At 41.4% G+C, this 19,409-nt stretch overlaps 1 pseudogene; it reads left to right on the top strand.

The window, feature by feature from the left end:
• Positions 1-1,153: 1,153 nt before the first annotated feature.
• LOC697116 (keratin, type II cytoskeletal 8) lies at positions 1,154-3,118 on the top strand (annotated as a pseudogene).
• The last annotated feature ends 16,291 nt before the right edge of the window (positions 3,119-19,409 follow it).

Genomic DNA, 19,409 nt, shown 5'->3' with positions numbered 1-19,409 from the left:
AGGCTATCCTTTTCATAATGTATGTTCTTGTCAGCTTCATGAAGGGTCAGTTAGCTATAAATATGTGACTTTATTTCTGGGTTCTTTATTCTGTTCCAGTGATCTATGTGTCTATTTTTATACCAACATCATGTTGTTTTGGTTACTATGGCCTTGTAATATAATTTGAAGTGAGGTATTGTGATGCCTCCAGCTTTGTTCTTGCTTAGGATTGCTTTGGCTATTTGGGTTCTTTTTGTGTTCCATATACATTTTAAGATTTTTTTTTCCTAATTATGTGATAAATGAGGTTGATGTTTTAATAGGAATGCATTTAATCTGTAGATTGCTTTGGGCAGTATGGTCATTTTAATAATATTAGTTCTTTCAATTAATTAACATGGGATATTTTCCCACTTTTGTCATCTACAATTTATTTCATCAGTATTTTGTAGTTTTCCTTGTAGAGATCTTTTGCCTCTTTGATTAAATATATTCCTAGTTTTTCTTGTATTTATGTAAATGGGGTTGCCTTCTCAATTTCATTATTGGCTAGGTTATTATTGGTGCATAAAAATACTACTTATTTTTGTACATTAATTTTTTATCCTGAAACTTCACTGAATTCATTCATCAAGTCCAAAAGTTTTTTGGTGGAGTCTTTAGATGTTTCAAGCTATAAGATTATATCATCGGCGAACAGGGATAATTTGACTTCCTAATTTCCAATTTAGGTGCCTTTTATTTCTTTCTTTTGCCTAATTGCTTATCTAAGTACTTCCAGTACTATGTTGAGTAAGAGTGGGTGTCCTTGTCTTGTTCCAGTTCTTAGAGAAAATGCCTTCAACTTTCTCTCTTTCAGTATGATGTTAGCTGTGGTTTTGTGATATATAGCCTTTAATATCTTGAGGTATGTTCATTCTATTCCTAGTTTGTTGAGGGTATTTATTATAAATGTATGTTGAGTTTTATCATATGCTTTTTATGCATCTATTGAGATGATCATATTGAGATGTATTACATTTGTTTATTTGCATATGTATAACTATCCTTGCATCCATAATATAAAACCCACTTGATTGTAGTGTATTATCTTCTTGATGTGCTATTGGATTTAGTTTGCTAGTATTTTGTTCAATATTTATGCATCTATATTTATCAGGGATATTGGTCTGGAGTTTTTTTTTTGTTGCTGTTGTGTCCTTGTCTGGTTTTGGCATAGGTATCAATTGTAATGTCTCCTTTTTCGTCTCTGGTTTTGTTTATTTGGGTCTTCTCTCCTCTTTTCTTGGGTAGTCTTTGCTTATTCTTTCTTCCTCTTTTTTATTTTTTGTCTCACTTGATTTTTTTTCAAAAGATCTGTTTTTTTTTTTTTTGGAATCAACCTAAATTCTCATCAATGGTAGACTGGATAAAGAAAATGTGGTACATTCTCACTCCTTCTAGGATCTCTGCCTGGTTCGGGGCACCTGCCTCCGCTCCTGCATCCACCATGTCCATCAGGGTGACCCAGAAGTCCTACAAAGTGTCCACCTCTGGCCCCCGGGCCTTCAGCAGCGGCTCCTACACGAGTGGGCCCGGTGCCCTCATCAGCTCCTCGAGCTTCTCCCGCGTGGGAGGCAGCAGCTTTCGGGGTGGCCTGGGCGGCGGCTATGGTGGGGCGAGCGGCATGGGAGGCATCACTGCAGTCACGGTCAACCAGAGCTTGCTGAGCCCCCTTAACCTGGAGGTGGACCCCAACATCCAGGCCGTGCGCACCCAGGAGAAGGATCAGATCAAGACCCTCAACAACAAGTTTGCCTCCTTCATCAACAAGGTACGGTTCCTGGAGCAGCCAAACAAGATGCTGGAGACCAGGTGGAGCCTCCTGCAGAAGGCGGCTCGGAGCAACATGGACAACATGTTCGAGAGTTACATCAACAACTTTAGGCGGCAGCTGGAGACTCTGGGCCAGGAGAAGCTGAAGCTGGAGGCGGAGCTTGGCAACATGCACGGGCTGGTGGAGAACTTCAAGAACAAGTATGAGGATGAGATCAATAAGCGTACAGAGATGGAGAATGAATTTGTCCTCATCAAGAAGGATGTGGATGAAGCTTACATGAACAAGGTAGAGATGGAGTCTTGCCTGGAAGGGCTGACTGATGAGATCAACTTCCTCAGGCAGCTGTATGAAGAGGAGATCCAGGAGCTGCAGTCCCAGATCTGGGACACATCTGTGGTGCTGTCCATGCACAACAGCCGCTCCCTGGACATGGACAGCATCATTGCTGAGGTCAAGGCACAGTACAAGGAGATCGCCAACCGCAGCCGGGCTGAGGCTGAGAGCATGTACCAGATCAAGTATGAGGAGCTGCAGAGCCTGGCTGCGAAGCACGGGGATGACCTGCGGTGCACCAAGACTGAGATCTCCGAGATGAACCGGAACATCAGCCGGCTCCATGCTGAGATTGAGGGCCTCAAAGGCCAGAGGGCTTCCCTGGAGGCGGCTATTGCAGATGCTGAGCAGCGTGGAGAGCTGGCCATTAAGGATGCCAACGCCAAGTTGTCCGAGCTGGAGGCCGCCCTGCAGCGGGCCAAGCAAAACATGGCACGGCAGCTGCGTGAGTACCAGGAGCTGGTGAACGTCAAGCTGGCCCTGTACATCGAGATCGCCACCTACAGGAAGCTGCTGGAGGGAGAAGAGAGCCGGCTGGAGTCTGGGATGCAGAACATGAGTCTTCATATGAAGACCACCAGCGGCTATGCAGGTGGTCTGAGCTCCGCCTATGGGGGCCTCACAAGCCCGGGCCTCAGCTACGGCCTGGGCTCCAGCTTTGGCTCTGGTGCGGGCTCCAGCTCCTTCAGACGCACCAGCTCCTCCAGGGCCATGGTTGTGAAGAAGATCAAGACACGCAATGGGAAGCTTGTGTGCGAGTCCTCTGACCTCCTGCCCAAGTGAACAGCTGCGGCAGCCCCTCCCAGCCTACCCCTCCTGTGCTGCCCCAGAGCCTGGGAGGGAGACCGCTATGTAGGGTACCACTGGGAACAGGAGACCCACCTGAGGGCCCTCAGCCCACGCACAGGGGAGTTTACTACGTGGGGACTCCGCTTGCCCATGCCTCCAGCTATAAAACAATTCAATTGCTTCTTTTTTTGGTCCAAAATAAAACCTCAGCTAGCGCTGCCAAAAAAAAAAAAAAAAAAAAAAAAAAGAAAATGTGGTACATATATACCACAGAATACTATGCATTTACAAAAAGGAATAAAATCATGTCCTTTGCAGCAACATGGATAAAGCTGGAGGCCATTATCCTAAGCAAAGTAACACAGGAACAGAAAACAAAATACTGCATGTTCTCACTTTTATAAGTGGGATAAATATTGAGTACACATGGGCATGAAGAAGGGAACAAAAGACACAGGTCTACTTGAGGGTTAAGAGTGGGAGGGGAGTGAAGATTTAAAAAGCTACCTATTGGGTACTATATTTCTTACCTGGGTGACAAAATAATCCATACACCAAATGCCTATGACATGTGATTTACTTATATGACAAACCTGTACATGTATCCCTAAATCTAAAATAAAAGTTTTTTTAAAAAAGATCTACCTTTAACTTCTGAAAATGTTTTTTTCTGTTTGATCTAGCCTATATCATTAAAGCTTTTTAAATAATGTATTTGCTATTTCCTTCAATGAGTTTTTCAGTTCCACAGGTTTTGTTTGGTTCTTTAAAAAAAAAATCTGCCTCCTTGGTAAATTTCTTGTTCACTTCCTGCACTGATTTTCTGAGTTCTTTGTTTTTCATATTTGTCTTGCATCTCAGTGAACTTCTTTAAAATCAATATTTTGAATTATTAACAAAAAAAGAAAAATATTTTGAATTCTTTATGTGGCATACTGAGGATTTCTTTTGGGTTAGAATATAGTGCTGAAGAATTATTGTGTTTCTTTGAAGGTGTTATATCACCTTGCTTTTGCATGTTTCCTGTTTTTTTTTTAACATTGATTTTTGTACATTTGGAGCAAGAGTAGCTTCTTCTTATTTTTGAATTTACTTTCTTTTTGGGAAGGGGACTGTTTTCTTAAACTTGTGACTATAGGGACATGGTCAGTGCTTTCTGCAATCTGCTTTTCCATTTTTTTGGTGGAAGCCTTTGATTTTGCTTCTGAGTGCATACAGTGGTGAAGATTCTGTATGATTTCTTAGGCTATAAATTGTGTTAGTCCAATCTGTGTTTTCCTTTATGTATTACAGTTTAGTTGTTTGTGGGGCTGTGGTAAAGTTGTTGGGGACTGGAATGCTAGATGTGTCCATCTTCAGGTTTTAGGGGTAGGAGTGTTGGGCTAACATGTTTATCCTTACTACCTAGAGTAGCATACGCTGGCATGTGTGTTTGCAATTCAGGCAGGCTGTGATTGGGCCTCTTTGTGACTTTCTCTGATGTCAGTTGTTAGCAGTATATGGGATGGGACAGCAAAAAAATCAACCGTAGGCTTCTGAGCAGCCTGTTCACTGGCAATGGCAGTAGCAGTAATTGTGATGTGTTCCTCAAAGTCTTGAGTGCTGTGCATTTGTGTTAGCAGTGATTGCAGTGGACTGTATAAGCTGACCTCCAGACCGGTAGATGGCACTTTCAGGCAAGATCCAGCTGTGGTGGTATTGGTATAATGTTTATGCTCATTTTTGTTCCTCAGGAAAAGTGCTTGGGCATCCCAGGTGGTAAATTGTGTTGTAGAACATCCAGAAGCCTGGATTCCATGCTCTGTCTTGTGAGGAGCATGGCAAGGTTTGGCAATGCAGTGGGCAATGTTGGGCTCAGGCCCCCCAATAGCGAGTGTATACATCAGCCTTGATGAAATGCTTGGGTGAGGGACCATAGCTGCTGTACTGAGGTCTTAGCATGGGTAGGAGGGCATGGTCCCAGCAGCCAAAGCTTTGATTGGCAGAAGTGGGACTTGTGTCACCCTCATGCCTTAGTCCTGGTGAATTTCCCTTCCTCATACTGGTTGTCTCAGCCAACACAGCTATTCAGTTAATCCCAGCAGTTTGCACCATATGAGCTGCTGCCCACCCCAAAAGCAAGCCTATGCAGAGACTGTCCTCCTGCACAGGTCCCAGGGGGTGAGGCGCCTGGTTCCAGCACCAGTAGCTGGAGCCCACACCATGTTCCCTTTTCAGACCTTGTTGTGGGATCCCAACTCCCACTCAAGCCACAGTTCTGCAAATGCTTCCAGAGATTTTTTTTTTTTTTTTTTAAAGCAGCTAACAGTGATACCACTGACTTTCAGGATCCCAGGACCATGTGCAATTTGTGAAGAGCTAGGATCAGGAATGACATCTTACAGTAGCTGGTTAGGTCTCAAAAAGGCATGTGACATTTCCTGTGCAGTTTTCTCTTGTAGTCTCCCTTCTGCTTCCTAACTTAGATTCAGGGACTGGGTGAGTCAAGGTACTCTCCTGAGGCTGAGGCAGGTGGATCATGAGGTCAGGAGATCGAGACCATCCTGGCTAACATGGTGAAACCCCATCTCTACTAAAAATACAAAAAAAAAAAAAAAAAAATTAGCTGGGCGTGGTGGCGGGTGCCTGTAGTCCCAGCTACTTGGGAGGCTGAGGCAGGAGAATGGCGTGAACCCTGGAGGCGGAGTTTGCAGTGAGCCAAGATCACGCCACTGCACTCCAGCCTGGGCCACTGAGCAAGACTGTCTCAAAAAACAAAACAAAACAAAAATAAATAAATAAATAAATAAACAAATGGTAATTAATGGATTACTTTGGCAATGAAATATATACATTTGTACATAATTCTAAAGATACTAAGGGATTCTATATGAAGAATGATATTCCCTTCTATTTTTGTGTTCTAGCTACCAGTTCCCTTCCTATGAGGTAACCATTGATATCAGTTTTTTATCTTTCTAGAGATGTTCTAAGCATATAAGGGCAGCTATGTATTTCTCTCCATTTTTAAAAAGTTATTGATTGAATGTGATAACCAGTGTTCTGCACCTTTTTTTTAAACAAAATTTTAATATGGTAGTATATTTTGGAGATTGTTTTGCTTAGGTGAAAAGGTGTAAATAGATGAAAAATTGTATAGAGCTGCCATATCTTTTCTCCAATTTTTTAATTTTTTTCTTTTTATGCTTATTTTTGCTTTGTTTATTTTGAAACCATCTCAAACTTACAGAAAAGTTGCAAGTACAGTTCAAATGCCCTTTTTCTTCTGACCCATTTGAGAATAAGTTTACAATCTACTGCTTCATCACCCATGGATACTTTAGGATATATTTTCTACATACAAGGGCACATAACCACAATACAACCATCAAAATCAGAAAATTGCATTAATATTCAACCACTATGTAATTCTCAAACTTTATTTAAGTTTTGTCAGTTGTTCCAAAATACATTTCAGAGCAAAAGAGTCTGGTTCAGAGTTGCACTTTGCATTTGCTTGTCATATCTTTTTAGTCTCCGTCATGTGGAACAGTTTTTCAATTTTTCTTTGACTTTCATGACCTTTACATGTTTTGAAGGTTATGCAAGAGTTATTTCATAGATTCCCCCTCAATATGGGATATTGGTCTGATGAGTCTCATGATTAGATTCAGGTTATGTATTTTTGGCAAGGATATCCCACAAGCAATGCTGTGTTCTTTTCTTTCTTCCTTTCTCTTCTTTTCTCTCCTTCCTTCCTTCCTTCCTTCCTTCCTTCCTTCCTTCCTTCCTTCCTTCCTTCCTTCCTTCCTCCCTCCCTCCCTCCCTCCCTCCCTCCCTCCCTCTTTCTTTCTTTCTTTCTTTCTTTCTTTCTTTCTTTCTTTCTTTCTTTCTTTCTTTCTTTCTTTCTTTCTCTCTCTCTCTCTCTCTCTCCTTCCTTCCTTCCTTCCTTCCTTCCTTCCTTCCTTCCTTCCTTCTTTCTTTCTTTCTTTCTTTCTTTCTTTCTTTCTTTCTTTCTTTCTTTCTTTCTTTCTTTCTCTCTCTCTCCTTCCTTCCTCCCTCCCTCCCTCCCTCCCTCCCTCTTTCTTTCTTTCTTTCTTTCTTTCTTTCTTTCTTTCTTTCTTTCTTTCTTTCTTTCTTTCTTTCTTTCTTTCTTTCTTTCTCTCTCTCTCTCTCTCCTTCCTTCCTTCCTTCCTTCCTTCCTTCCTTCCTTCCTTCCTTCCTTCCTTCCTTCCTTCTTTCTTTCTTTCTTTCTTTCTTTCTTTCTTTCTTTCTTTCTTTCTTTCTTTCTTTCTCTCTCTCTCTCTCTCTCCTTCCTTCCTTCCTTCCTTCCTTCCTTCCTTCCTTCCTTCCTTCCTTCTTTCTTTCTTTCTTTCTTTCTTTCTTTCTTTCTTTCTTTCTTTCTTTCTTTCTTTCTTTCTTTCTCTCTCTCTCTCTCTCTCCTTCCTTCCTTCCTTCCTTCCTTCCTTCCTTCCTTCCTTCCTTCCTTCCTTCCTTCCTTCCTTCTTTCTTTCTTTCTTTCTTTCTTTCTTTCTTTCTTTCTTTCTTTCTTTCTTTCTTTCTTTCTTTCTTTCTTTCTTTCTTTCTTTCTTTCTTTCTTTCTTTCTTTCTTTCTTTCTTTCTTTCTTCATGTGCAGGACATGTGGGTTTGTTAGGTAGGTATACACATACCACGGTGGTTTGCTGCATCCATCAACCCATCGTCTACATTAGGTATTTCTCCTAATGCTATCCCTCCCCTAGTGCCCCACCCCACAAACCCCCAACAGGCCCCAGTGTGTGATATTCCCTTCCGTGTGTCCATGTGTTCTCATTGTTCAACTCCAACTTATGAGTGAGAACATGTGATGTTTGGTTTTCTGTTCTTGTGTTAGTTTGCCAAGAATGATGGGTTCCAGCTTTATCCATGTCCCTGCAAAGGACATGAACTCATGCTCTTTTATGGCTGCATAGTATTCCATGGTGCATATGTGCCACATTTTCTTTATCCAGTCTATCATTGATGGGAATTTGGGTTGGTTCCAGGTCTTCGCTATTGTAAATAGTGCTGCAATAACATATGTGTGCATGTGTCTTTACAGTAGAATGATTTATAATCCTTTGGGTATATACTCAGTAATGGGATTTCTGGGTCAAATGGTATTTCTAGTTCTACATCCTTGAGGAATTGGCACACTGTCTTCCACAATGGTGAACTAATTTACACTCCCACCAACAGTGTAAAAGTGTTCCTATTTCTCCACATCCTCTCCAGCATCTGTTGTTCCTTGACTTTTTAATGATCTCATTGTGGTTTTGATTTGCATTTCTCTAATGACCAGTGATGATGAGCTTTTTTTCATGTTTGTTGGCTGTATAAATGTGTTCTTTTGAGAAGTGACAGCTCATATCCTTTGCCCACTTTTTGAATGGGGTTGTTTGTTATTTTCTTGCAAATTTGTTTAAGTTCTTTGTAGATTCTGGCTATTAGCCCTTTGTCAGATGGATAGATTGCAAAAATTTTTTTCCATTCTGTAGGTTGTCTGTTCACTCTGATGATAGTTTCTTTAGCTGTGCAGAAGCCCTTTAACTTAATTAGATCCCATTTGTCAATTTTGGATTTTGTTGACATTGCTTTTGGTGTTTCAGTCATGAAGTCTTTGCCCATGCCTGTGCCCTGAATGTTATTGCCTAGGTTTCTTGTAGGGTTTTTATGGTTTTAGTTCTTACATTCAAATCTTTAATCCATCTTGAGTTAATTTTTGTATAAGGTGTAAAGAAGTTGTTCAGTTTCAGTTTCCTGCATATGGCTATCCAGTTTTCCTAGCACCATTTATTAAACAGGGAATCATTTCCCCATTGCTTGTTTTTGTCATGTTTGTCAAAGATCAGATGCTTTTAGTTATGTGTTATTATTTCTGAGGTATCTATTCTGTTCCATTGGTCTATATATCTGTTTTAGTACCAGTACTATGCCGTTTTGGTTACCATAACCTTGTAGTATAGTTTGAAGTGAGGTAGCATGATGCCTCCAGCTTTGTTCTTTTTGCTTAGGATTGTATTGGCTATGTGGGCTCTTTTTTGGTTCCATATGAACTTTAAAGTCATTTCTTCTAATTCTGTGAAGAAAGTCAATGGTAGCTTGATAGGGATAGCATTGAATCTATAAATTACTTTGGACAGCATGGTCGTTTTTATGATATTGATTCTTCCTATCCATGAGCATGGAATGCTTTTCCATTTGTTTGTGTCCTCTCTTATTTCCTTGAGAGGTGGTTTATAGTTATACTTGAAGAGGTCCTTCACATCCCTTGTAAGTTGTATTCCTAGGTATTTTATTCTCTTTGCCACGATTGTGAATGGGAGTTCACTTATGATTTGGCTGTCTATTACTGGTGTATAGGAAGGCTTGTAATTTTTGCACATTGATTTTTGTATCCTGAGACCGCTGAAATTACTTATCAGCTTAAGGAGATTTTGGGCTGAGATGATGGGGTTTTCAAAATGTACAATCATGTCATCTGTAAACACAGACAATTTGACTTCCTCTCTATTTGAATACTCTTTATTTCTTCCTCTTGCCTGTTTGCTTTGGCCAGAACTTCCAATACTATGTTGAATAGAAGTGTTGAAGGAGGGCATCCTTGTGTTGTGCTGGTTTTCAAAGGGAATGCTTCCAGTTTTTGTCCATTCAGTATGATATTGGCTGTGGGTTTGTTATAAATAACTCTTATTATTTTGAGATATGTTCCATCAATACCTTGTTTATTGAGAGTTTTTAGCATGAAGAGGTGTTAAATTTAATTGAAGGCCTTTTCTGCATCTCTTGAGATAATCAGGTGGTTTTTGTAATTCGTTCTGTTTATGTGATGGATTACATTTATTGATTTGTGTATGCTGAACCAGGCTTGCATCCCAGGGATGAAGCTGACTTGATCATGGTGGATAAGCTTTTTGATGTGCTGCTGGATATGGTTTGCCAGTATTTTATTGAGGATTTTCGCATTGATGTTCATCAGGGATATTGGCCTGAACTTTTCTTTGTTTTTGTGTCTCTGCCAGATTTTGGTATCAGAATGATGCTGGCCTCATAAAATGAGTTAGGGAGGAGTTCTTGTTTTTCTGTGGGTTGGAATAGTTTCAGGAGGAATGGTACCAGCGCCTCTTTGTACTGCTGGTAGAATTCAGCTGTGAATCCATCTGGTACTGGGCTTTTTTGATTGGTAGGATATTAATTAACTTCTTCAATGTCAGAATTTTTTAGTGGTCTATTCAGGAATTTGACTTCTTTCTGGTTTAGTCTTGGTAGGGTATATGTGTCCAGGAATTTATCCATTTCTTTAAAATTTTCTAGTGTAGATGCTTAGAGGTGTTTATGGTATTCTCTGATAATAATTTGTGTTTCTGTGGGATCAGTGGTGGTATCCTCTTTATCATTTTTTAGTGTGTCTCTTTGATTCTTCTCTCTTTTCTTTTTTATTAGTTTGACTTGTGGTCTATCTATTTTGTTGATCTTTTCAAAAAACCAGCTCCTGGGTTCATTGATTTTTTTGAAGGGTTTTTTGTGTCTCTATCTCCTTCATTTCTGCTCTGATCTTAGATATTTCTTGTCTTCTGCTAGCTTTTGAATTTGTTTGCTCTTGCCTCTCTAGTTCTTTTAATTGTGATGTTAGGGTGTCAATTTTAGATCTTTCCTGCTTTCTTTTGTGGGCATTTAGTGCTGTAAATTTTACTCTACACACTGCTTTAGCTGTGTCCCAGAGATTCTGGTACATTTTGTCTGTGTTCTCATTGGTTTTAAAGAACTTATTTATTTCTGCCTTAATGTCGTTATTTACCTGGTGGTCATTCAGGAGCAGGTTGTTCAGTTTCCATGTAGGTGTGCAGTTTTGAGTGAGTTTCTTAATCCTGAGTTCTAATTTGATTGCATTGTTATCTGAGAGACTGCTATGATTTCCATTCTTTTGCATTTGCTGAGGAGTTGTTTCCTTTTTATTACGTGGTCAATTTTAGAATAAGTGCGATGTGGTGCTGAGAAGAATGCATATTCTGTTGAATTCGGTTGGAGAGTTCTGTAGATTTCTATTAGGTCTGCTTGGTCCAGAGCTGAGTTCAAGTCCTGTATATCCTTGTTAATTTTCTGTCTCTTTGATATGTCTAATATAGACAGTGGGGTGTTAAAGTCTTTCACCATTATTGTGTGAGTGTTTAAATCTCTTTGTAGGTCTCTAAGAACTTGCTTTATGAATCTGGGTGCTCCTGCATTGGGTTCACATATTTTTAGAATAGTTAGCTCTTCTTGTTGGATTGATCCCTCTACCATTATGTAATGCCCTTCTTTGTCTTTTTTGATCTTTGTTAGTTTAAAGTCTGTTTTTATCAGAGACTAGGATTGTAACCCCTGCTTTTTTGGCTTTTTATTTGCTTGGTAAATATTCCTCCATTTCTTTATTTTGAGCCTATGTGCGTCTTTGCATGTGAAATGGGCGTCCTGAATACAGGACTGATGGGTCTTGACTCTTTATCCAATTTTCCAGTCTGTGTCTTTTAGTTGAGGCACTTAGCACATTTACATTAAAGGTTAATATTGTTATATGTGAATTTGATCCTGTCATTATGATGCTAGCTGGTTATTTTGCCTGTTAGTTAATGCAGTTTCTTCATAGTGTCGATGGTCTTTACAATTTGATATGTTTACCAGGGGCTGGTACCTGTTTTTCTTTTAGTGCTTCCTTCAGGAGCTCTTGTATGGCAGGCCTGGTTGTAACAAAATCTCTCAGCATTTGCTTATCTGTAAAGGATTTTATTTCTCCTTCACTTATGAAGCTTTGCTTGTCTGGACATGAAATTCTGGCTTGAAAATTCTTTTCTTTAAAGATATTGAATATTGGCCCCCACTGTGTTCTGGCTTGTAGCATTTCTGCAGAGATCCCCTGTTAAGTTTGATGGGCTTCCCTTTGTGGGTAACCCAACCTTTCTCTCTGGCTGCCCTTAACATTATTTTCTTCATTTCAACCTTTGTGAATCTGATGATTATGTGTCTTGGGGTTGCTCGTCTTGAGGAGTATCTTTGTGGTGTTCTCTGTATTTCCTGAATTTGAATGTTGGCCTGCCTTGCTAGGTTGGAGAAGTTCTCCTGGATAATACCTTGAAGAGTGCTTTCCAACTTGGTTTCCTTCTTTCCGTCACTTTCAGGTACACCAATCAAATGTAGGTTTAGTCTTGTCACATCATTCCATATTTCTTGGAGGCTTTGTTCGTTCCTTTTTATTCTTTTTTCCCCAATCTTGTCTTCATGCTTTATTTCCTTAAGTTGATCTTCAATCTCTGATATCATGTTTTTTTTTTTGCTTGATTGATTCAGCTATTGATACTTGTGTATGCTTCACGAAGTTCTCATGCTGTGTTTTTCGTTTCCATCAGGTCATTTATGTTAGTCTGTAAAGTGGGTGTTCCAGTTAGCAATTCCTGTAACCTTTTCCAAGGTTTTCAGCTTCCTTGCATTGGATTAGAATATGCTTCTTTAACTTGGAAGAATTTGTTATTTCCCACCTTCTGAAGCCTACTTTTTTTTCAATTCATCAAACTCGTTCCCTGTCCAGTTTTGTTTCCTTGTTGGCGAGGAGTTGTGATCCTTTGGAAGAGAAGAGGCAATCTGATTTTTGAAAATTTCAGTCCTTTTGCGCTGGGTTTTCCTCATCTTCGTGGATTTATCTACCTTTGGTCTTTGATGTTGCTAACTTTTGGATGGGGTTTCTGTGTGGACATCCTCTTTGTTGATGTTGATGCTATCCTTTTCTGTTTTTTAGTTTTTCTTCTAACAGTCAGGCCCCTCTGCTGCATGTCTGCTGTAGTTTGCTGGAGGTCCACTCCAGATCCTGTTTGCCTGGATATAACCAGCAGAGGCTACAGAACAGCAAAGCTTTCTGACCATTTTTTCCTCTGAAAGCTTTGTACCTAGAGGGGCAACCGCCAGATGCCAGCTGGAGCTCTCCTGTATGAGGTGTCTGTCTACCCCTCTTTGGAGGTGTCTCCCAGTCAGGAAGCAGAGAGGTCAGGGACCTACTTGAGGAGGCAGTCTGTCCCCTGGCAGAGCTTGAGGACTGTGCTGAGAGCTCCACGGTTCTCTTCAGAGCCAGCAGGTAGGGACATTTAAGTCTGCTGAAGCTGCACCCACATTCACCCTTTCCCCAAGGTGTTCATTCCCAGAGAGATGGGAGTTTGATCTATAAGCCTTTGACTGGGGCTGCCGCCATTTTTTTCAGAGATGCCCTGCCCAGAGACGAGCAATCTAGAGAGGCAGTCTGGCTACAGCATCTTTGCCAAGCTGCGGTGGGCTCTGCCCAGTTAGAACTTCCGGGAGTCTTTGTTTACACTGTGAGAGGAAAAAATTTCTACTGAAGCCTCATTAATGGTGGATGCCCCTCTCCATGCCAAGCTTGAGTATCCCAGGTCAACTTCAGACTGCTGTGCTGGCAGTGGGAGTTTCAAGCCAGTGGATCCCATGAGGCTGGGATCCGCTTAGCTAGACCACTTGGCTCCCTGGCTTCAGCCCCCTTTCCAGGGGAGTGAACAGTTCTGTCTCACTGGTGTTCTCGGTGCTACTGGGATACAAAAAAAACTCCTGCAGCTAGCTTGGTGTCTGTTCATATGGCCACCCAATTTTGTACTTGAAACCCTGGGCCCTGGTGGAATAGCATCAACATCAACAAAGGCACCCGAGGGAATCTTCTGGTCTGTGGGTTGTGAAGATCATGGGAAAATTGTAGTATCTGGGCCAGAGTGCACCATTCCTCATGGCATAGTCCCTCACAGCTTCCCTTGGCTAAGGGAGGGGGTTCCCTGACCCCTTGTGATTCCTGGGTGAGGCGACACCCCACCCTGCTTCTGCTCACCCTCTGTGGGCTGCACCCATTGTCTAACTAGTCCCAATGAGATGAGCTGGGTTCCTCAGTTGGAAATGCAGAAGTCACTGGCTTTCTGCATTGATCTCACTGGGAGCTGCAGACCAGAGCTGTTCCTATTCAGCCATCTTGCCAGCCACATCTGTTTCCAAGTTTTTATTGTGGTAAAATATGTATTACATAGTATGTATTTTGTTAATCATTTTAAGTGTACATTCAGTGGTATTAAGTATATTCATATTTTTGTACAACCTTCATCACCATGATCCATTTCCATAATGCTTTTCATCTTACAAAACTAAAACAATGCATTTATTTAACAATAACTCCCCATTTACCCTTCCCCCAGGTCATAGCTGTTGCAGTAAACTGAGGAACGGAGAGACCAATACAGAGTACAGGAGGATTTGTTTATTTTAGGTACGCTCCAGCTCAGAGGATTCACATCCAAAAGCTGAGCCCTGAACGAAGACAGAGTTGGGTTTTTATAAGCGGCATTGCAGAAGCAAAATAAAAACAGTTAATCATACAGTAATAGGTCACATAATCTATAGCATAACATAATTTGTGACCTAGCCTGTGGCCTTGTAGCTGCATTAAAAGAAAAACAAGAACTGGCTAAATACAGACATCTGTGAAACACAATCATGCTAATCATGCTTAAGAAGCCTGGGAAAAGAGTAACAGTAAAAGAACCTGTCTTTCTCTTTATTTTCTTTCAACCTTAATCTGGAAGGGAGGAGTGTGTCTGCAGCCTATTTTTTTGGTCTTGGCTATTCGGACAGCATTTTCTTCTAACTGTCCTTGAAGTGAGCTGCTAGGCAGAGGAAAACTTGTTCTTTTCTTTTTAACCTTTGCCTTGCCACATTCTGGGCCTTAGTTTTTACTTTTCCTGGAGTGAATAAATGCAGTACTTATTATTATTATTTTAAATTTCTGCCTCAGTTTTTCCCCCTTTGATGCCTTTTATAAAAGAAGTTTAATAAAAGGCATCACTATTACTTAGTCCTGCCTGAAGAGACAAGTTTTCTTCTTTAGACAGAGGTGGATATTTACACAGAGCCATTAGCTGAGAGGTAGTTTGCCTAGCTACTATTGCCTCTATAGTTGATTGAATGCTTCTAACAAGGAGAGGTAAGAGACAATGGAGTATTAGGCAACTTCCTAGCACGGCCAGAACCACTCCTATTAAAGTATTGAACCTTCTGAAAAATGAAAACTGGCCTCCAAAGAGAGAATCTGGGGACCACCTTTTCCAGGTTTGAACTGGAACATGGGCTAATTCTCTCATTCTTTCAGTTATATCCATAATTGCTTTTCCATTGTCATTGATTTCCAGACAACAATTAGTGAGACTGAACTTTCCACATACTCCTCCTTCCTGGGCTAGGAGGTAGTCTGTTCTGATAGATAACAATTTCTCATTTTTGTGGTTTGCTGGGCCAGTAAATCTAATGCATTTGCTGTTTCATTAGTGATGATTTCAAGTACTGCCTGCAACCTTATGATGTGGTGAAGCATGTAAATAGGAGCGCAGTATCCCTATGACCCAACTTGTGCCCAGGTAGCTGGCCCATAGTATTGAATTATTTTTTCAGGGGGCTCATCTGTGTCTTTTTAATCTCCTATTTTTATATCTCTCTTCATGTCTGCATCTCTTTTGTTTCTTCTTCTAAGTTCATCATACACAGGATACCCTAAAGTTTTTCTCTGTTGCAGTGGGAGTAGGAAGAAAGATGGTCTAATTGTTCTAAGCACACAGGCACCTGCCCATTTAATTGGCAACTGTCTATATGCCCATAGCCCACAGATCCAATAAAGACTGGGGGGTACTTGCCAAGTATTTGGAGCTTAAAGTTGATACCAAGTGTGGTTTAGAGAAGAGAAACAGGAGAATGGATTTGGATGAGGTACTTTGTAGTCATCTCTGCCCTGCTACAAAGTTTTCCTTAATGTTTCATTATAATACTGCTGTCCTAAGCAGTTTAGTTCTCCTATTGGGTCTGTAAAAGCCTTTCCCCAGTGAGCAACACAGTATCTCCTAATAATAGAAGTTTTTAAGAGCCAGACGCTTAACTTGTGGGCATCTATTTGGGGAAAGAGTCAGTTAGAGTAAAGTTATCTTGAGACATTAACTTTTTTGCTTCCCAAGGTCATTGGTCTCCTATGTTAGTACTTCCACAAACATAACATGAGGAAATTCCCAGGCTGCCAGCAATGTTTTCAGGCAGCTGAGCAAATAGGTTTTTGGCTAAAGGAGGAGGCTCTGGTAACTTCTGGTTTATATGCTCAAAGAATGACTTAAAGACTCGGAATTGTTGCTGGGCTGACTGCTTGGTTCGAGTCCTCTTTAGAATATACAAAGTTATTTTAGCTTTTCGACCGTAGCTTTGTAAAGCCAAGAAGTAACCTGTAGTCCATATAGGTAGATCTGGCTTTAAGATGATAAGATTTACAGGATTGCAAGTGCTTGTCTTACAATCTGGTTTTGCTGGTACTTTGATGAGCAAGATTGGCTTTGGCTTTGGTGATGGTGTGTCAGTGAACTGCGTTGTGCAGTTCTGGTAAGCAGGCGTTGGAAGAATAAACAGGGAGTGCACATACAATTTTGTACTGGCAGTTTGTATGGTACCTTGTAGGACCAGAGATTGTGAAATAGGTTGGGTTCATGGATGTTAACTGACAAATATCAAAGTATATGGATATAGCACCCCCTCTGGAAAGAGAGGCTTGGGTTTGACTTATAAGACTTCCTCCTTTTGACTTGGTATGAATCTCAAACTAAGTCCCAGGTGGAGAATTAGGGTCATAGCATATATAAGGCTGGCCATTTCCTGGGTCACAAATTGAATAGGTGGTCTGATTATAAGTACAAGCTCCTAAGTGAATCCTTGTACACTCATAATAAGTATAGTACAATAGGGTTCTAGTTATCCTGTTCCTTGACCAAGTAGTATGTGTACAGTGGAGATACCCCTCTATAGGTGTTCCTTCTAGCATGGTTAAGGGTGGTAACAACAATAAAACAATGTACACTATATTCATATCCAGCAAGGACAAAAGAGGTCCTTATCTGGGAAAAGGGTTGAGCATAATGACAAAACAATAATAAAACAGTTAATATACAGGAAAACCACTAGTCCTAAGATTTCTAACTATATTACTTGCTTGATGAGTCCTTAAGATTTGGCCGTGCATAGACTAGTCAGCTTCTGGTATGTGACTAGAGCAGGGCTTGTTGTTTCCTCAAGTTTCAGTTGTGTATAGACTAGTCAGCCTCCGGAGTGACCAGAGCAGGGCTATCGCCCTCAGCAACAACTTGGTCTCATCTTGGGATCAGCTGGATTGGCTGATCTGGGTTCTGCTAGCTGGTTCACTTGTCCTGAGCTGCTGGTTTTAGCTGACTGTGGTGGATCCAAGACACAACACCTGCAACTTTAACAGCAGTGGGAGTGGACAAGGTTACAATATAGGGCTCACCCTATATGGATCCTGGAGAAATTAGATTCTACTTTTTAACCTAAACAGAGTCACCAGATTTAAAGGGGTGTGAGGCTTATAGGCATTTTCATGTACCTAATTATGAACACTTTGTATAGCTATTCCTAAAGCCTGCATTTGCTTTCTTAAGGTTAATTCCCCTAGTTCCTGGAGGTCACCTTTAATTCGACCTATGATTTGGGGGTGGCTGACTGAACACAATCTTATAGGGCAAATACCCAGTTTGTTTGGTGGGGGTGCACCTGACTCGGAGGAGGACCATAGGCAAAAACCTGATTCTATCTCTAATGAATTTCCTGGCAATATTTCTTCAGTAGCTGCTTGAGTGTCTGGTTCATGCGTTTGACGTTTTCCTGAACTTTGCGGCTGACAGACTGTATGTAACTTTCATTTTATTTTTAACAGTCTTGTTAAATTTTGCACTATTTCAGCTACAAATGCTGGCCTATTGTCTGACTGTAAAGTTAGAGGCAGTCCAAACCTGGGGATAATGTCTTTTAACAGTACTTCAGTCGCTTCTCATACTTTTTCTGTCCCGATAGGGAAAGCTTCAACCTACCCTGAAAAGGTGCAATCAAGCACTAGCAGGTACTGATAGCCGGCACAGGGAAGTTCTGTAAAGTCTATAAACAAGTTTTCACAAGGCATGGCTCCTTCTCCTGTTCAGTTTCCCAGAGGAAGGGTTCTTTTTCTCCTCCCTTTGTAACTCCATCTAGTGACTTAGCCATCAGTGAGAAATTGCAATCCAGATATGTCAGAATCCTGCTGCCTTTAACTTCTAATGTGACCATGGGCTCCTGGAAGCCTAATGAGAAGGTGCCCAGTCTACCCAAGTCCTTACATTCTTCAGCTCCTGCCAGCCTGATCAGATCAGTATTTGGTTCCTCCAAGGTGCGGCAGCCCTTGGCCGATGGCCTCTTTGTCTTGCAGCCTTGGCCATTGCCTTCTGAACATTCATCCTTCCTGTGTCCTTTCGTTTTGCATCTCACACATTAATCTCTTTCTAGACTTGTCCAGCTCTTGAATCCTTGCCTAACTTGAATTCTTCCACATCTACGTCTGTGTCCGCTGTGTTCTCTCACATTGCTAATCTCTCTTTCTATAAGAGCTGTTGCCAACAGATTGACCTTTTTCTTAAGCCTTCGATTTACTTTCCTTTTTGCTTCCTGAGTTCTCCTGCTCCTGCAGCCAGCCAGCAGGGCTGGGCAATGGCATGGGCCCTGCCCCTGAGCACTGCCATCTCTCTCTCCTGTTTCTTTCTGATTTCCTTTTTACTTTCTTCTTTCCTTTCTCACATGTACTCTTACTTTCTCCTTTCCTTCTTCTTTGCTCTTCTTCTGGCATCAGTCCCTGGCCCCCTCTTTTTCCAGATAGAGATGGACTGGGGAGAGGGACTTAACCCTTGGCATGCCTAGCTGCTGCTCTTGTTGCTTTTGCTCTTTCCTGTTTTGTTCCCTGGTCACAGTTAACATCCACCTTTGTGGCCACTTTTATAGACTGGTATTCATGCCTGCAACTTCTGCTTGATGTCACCCTGGGCTTGCCCTACAAATGAAGTATTCGCCATGTGCTGATGTTCAGCAGCCCCAGAGTTAAATGGGGTGTAAAGCCAGAATGCTTCACAGAGTATCTCATACAACTGACTTAGGCTCTGCTCAGCTCCCTGAAGCACTTCTGAAATCTTCCTTATATTAATTGCTTTCCTTCTACCAACTCTTAGCTCCTACTGAAGTGCCTCTTGGTACCTCTGCAATGCTGAAGCTGAGTTGCATCCTCCGGGTCCCAGTTGGGATCCTGGTCATCATCATAGATAAGTCTTCGCATCTCCCTCAGAGGCATTTGCGTAGCTCGAGTGCGGCTAGATCTAAGACGGCCCGCTTGAGTCTCTTGACTTCTTTTCCTAACCTCTCGAGGCTCTGATCCTCCCTTTTGAGGTGAGATCTGGGGGGTGTTAGCTCCTGAATCTGGTTCCTGGAGGGCTGTTGGTCTTGGTGAAAGGGGGGATAGGCTAGGACATATGGAGAAAGAATTTCTGTTACCTCTGGAGGCTCCTGCAAAACTGGCTTCTCTTGCTCTCTCTGGGATTCTCCCTTTAACTCTGTGTCTGCTGGCGAAGCTGCTCT

This window comes from Macaca mulatta, chromosome 4 (genome assembly GCF_049350105.2).
Source record: "Macaca mulatta isolate MMU2019108-1 chromosome 4, T2T-MMU8v2.0, whole genome shotgun sequence".
NCBI classification, from domain to species: Eukaryota; Metazoa; Chordata; class Mammalia; order Primates; family Cercopithecidae; genus Macaca; species Macaca mulatta.
Note: the sequence above shows the minus strand (reverse complement) of the source record. Positions and strands in the feature narration are given on the sequence as shown.